The following is a 3,658-nucleotide window of genomic DNA, read 5'->3' on the forward strand; positions in this document are numbered from 1 at the left end:
AGCGGGAGCAGAAGCGGGAGCAGAAGCGGGAGCAGAAGCGGGAGCAGAAGCGGGAGCAGAAGCGGGAGCAGCAGCGGGGATACGGGCAGCAGGCTCAATGAGGAGAGGCCGGGAGCGGTGGCTCGGGGGTGGGGGGCGTTGCACAAAAGCGTGTCGATATTTCAGGGCGCACAATGGGTCCAGCCGGGGCAGGCCGCGCAGGCTGGGCATGCCCGGCGGAGGCCCGGCAGGCACAGGCGGCGGCGACGGCGATGCCGCGGAGAGGAAAGCAGAGACGAGCGCCTGACGTGCCCGACAATGGCTCCCGGCATGCAGCTGACGTTATTGTGGCCTTTTCTTCTAGCAGCGGATCGCGTGAGGATCCCCTCGGATGACGACGACGCCGAGCCGACTGTCGGCGCACGCCGCCGAGTAGCGGCGTCGGCAAAGGACCGCCACCGTTTTATTTAAAGTTCAAAAACATCAACTGCAAAACGAACCCACGCTTAAGAAAATTTTGTCACCCTTGTATCGAATGTTGTTGATGCGCCTTTTTATATCTTTGTGCATTACACACTAAATCCTTATGCATTTTGTGCATAAGACTTGCAGGATTTCATGCAGCCATAACATTATGCACAATTTTATGCATCACCGTAAAAACAATGTCTCATTTTTTGAGGAGAAAGGGGAAACTTTGAGGATCTCCCAGATCTCCCAGGGTTTGTTTAAAAAAAAAAAAATTTGGGTTTTGATTTGATAGATTCGCAAGAATAAAAAAAACAACTTTCCGGCTTATCAAAATTTATCCAAATCAAATAAAGAGAAGACAATGTCCCCCATCTATCAAGGATTTTTAAAAAGGAGTATTCCGTGCAAAAACTGGCCTATGTCACCGTTCTCACAGCCACACAGCCTGCCCTTTTTTGCGGGACACCTCTGCCTGTGGCGCAGGTGGCGGTCACTCGTGTGTTAAACAAGGGCCGCCGGGCTGGCGGGCGCCAGCCACTGCTGATTCTCACGGCCAGGTGAGCCCAAAGCCTTGCAAAAAAAAAGAAGAAAAATAAATAAAGATAGTGAGGGGGAAAAGGGGGGGGGTGCTGTGGAGACAGAGCGGTGCCGTCCGCTCAATCAGGACCTCCCCCCGGCGGCCCATTCTAGTGATTGCCGCAACCTGCCCCGGCACTAATAGCTCCGCCCGCCGCGCGTTATTCGCAGTCAGAGCTACGCGCCGCCGGCTGCAGGCTGGCAAGTGCACTACAGCAAACTCGGTGTACAGCGTGGGCGGAGAGAACGAAACCTTTTACTCTGCGGCACTATGGAAACGGCAAATAATCCTTCGCAGCAGGCTTTCTTTTTGGTTATCTCGACAATTTTTTACCTGAAGAGAAAGCAGCGAAAGTTAAGGATAAGGAATGGCCAAAAATGATACAATGTGTGCTATGTCAATATGGTATTGGGCTTCTTGCCGGCCGAATAAACGCTTCTTTGGCATTTTGCTGGAGCACGAAACTCTTTCTCACTCTCGCTCAAACACACATACACATACACACACACACAGCCAAATACACGCACGCACGCGCGCGCGCACACACACACTCGCGTGGCTGGATGGCGCAAACGACCTGTTGCTCGGCGACGCCCATGAGACGCGGGGGTGATGATCGCTTCCGATTTATGCCCATAGCCACACACACACAGGGGCAAGGGAAGGGAGACGTGGCGCGGTCGGGTAAGGACGAACCTACCCTGACATCCGTGAAACCCTGTACACTACGAAAGTTGTATGCTTTACAGCTATGCAAGTCGTGTGCATATGTGCTTCAGTAACGTGGATTGTACTTATACAGGGTGCAGTCGACAGAAAAAGAATAAAAAGACAAAACACACTTGGCCTTGACCAAACGGTCCAAACGTGTGGGTCAAAGGTGATCAAAGGAAAGGCATCACAGGGAAGAAATTCCGAAAAAAGCAATGAATTAACTTTTTCAAAAAAAATTGTTCACTACTGTTACGAGACGCCTAAAATACCGCAAACGCATCGTAACGCTGGAGTGAAAAAGAAAACAGTTTGAAGAAAAAGAAGCCAGTGAAAACTTAAGTAAAGACAGAACTGCTCATGCTCATTGAGCACCGAGCACACTCATGCCACACGGACGGACAGGCGCGCTACTTGCGGGCGAAACACGTCGGCGGGCGCTAGTAATTTACGGGCTCGAGGTCCGACCACTGCCGCGCCACACCCCTCCCCCCCCCCCACCCCGGGGCCCACCTGGCAGCACATAAATTAAAGGGCGGGCATCGCAAAGAGGAACAAAGGCTGGGCTGCCCCGCCCCTGTTGGTGGGCAACGGCGCACTACTTGCATCAGCAGGCGCGGCGCGAGTCAACTAGGCCAGAGCGGCAGCAGCAGGGCCGCGATTATACAACACTCTCCGAAGTCCAGACTCACAGAATCAGTGCAGGCAGGCGTGCAACAGGAGAAGATGCGTGAGACCCACACCCTAAACGGCAAGTGACCATTGCCAATGTGAGCACAAGTGGCACAAGTCGACGGTGAAAGTATGACGTTTATGCAGTAACAATTTACAGCTGGGAAAAATAAAGGTGAAGAAACAAATTTTTCAGAACTAAAAATTGAAACTTGCAACTAGCAACATGAGCACAGAGACCATGTGTGCATTGTGCAATGGGTAAAAATTTGTCCTCTCCCACTCATACATAAAATACACTTAAATATCCCTAACGCAATGCCGGCTGTTGCTAGCGTATCTCTCTGGCTAAAATTGCGTTCATAATGTTAGCCCGGCCGTACCGTTACATTATTTTAAGGTCGGTCAGCAGCTCTTGCATCCTAATCATCGACTGCACCTTTTATCTCTCCATGTTCCAGCTGAGAGAGCCGCGCTCTTGCCATACCGGCTCATTTTTCTTTCCCTCCGGTTTGTTTCCCACCCTTGCCGACTCGCTCATAATAATCATTCACTTTCGCGTTGGCCCCGTGCCCCCACTCTAATAGCCACCCGTCCCGCCGCGCCTGCCCCACCCACCCCGACACCCCCCGGGTCTAATAAAAACATGCACGGCCGGACAAGTTTTTCTTGGTCGTGTCAGCAGCGGCTTATATACGCACATCGCAGTAATTAGGAGCTGCGAATTTTCCTCGGCGTGTCCCTATCCCGTAATCCTATTCGCCCCCGTACCCCGGCCCCCCATGACCTTTCATCACCCCGACCCCCAACTATGCCTCCCCTTCCCCCTGCTCCACCCGCTTAAAACGGACGATAAGGGGATAACCCGTGTGTTATTAAAGCGCCCCGGCGGGAGAGGTGCGGCCGGAATTAGGACGTGTCAAAGGTAAACAAACATGTCATTCTTATTCCACCCTTTAATCACAAAAACGCCACATCGCATCATCACGCCATATGGGAGGGAGCTTAAGAACGTCTGATACACCCGACCCAAAATGTTCTGTACGCTAAAGGTGCGCGCTAAGTTCGTCCTGACGATTCAAGCGCGACCTTCTGCCGAGGTCGCTAAGAGTTCGCTGTTGGTCGCCACCCGAGATCGCTTTTACGTCGCGTGAGTCCCACTACGCGACGTTTAGAGTTCACCTCGACGTACTTGACGTACCGAAAGCGATCCTGCTGCACCAGGTCGCTTTTAGGTCGTCAAAAGTT

This window comes from Frankliniella occidentalis, unplaced genomic scaffold (genome assembly GCF_000697945.3).
Source record: "Frankliniella occidentalis isolate FOCC.00 unplaced genomic scaffold, Focc_3.1 Scaffold7, whole genome shotgun sequence".
Classification (NCBI taxonomy): Eukaryota; Metazoa; Arthropoda; class Insecta; order Thysanoptera; family Thripidae; genus Frankliniella; species Frankliniella occidentalis.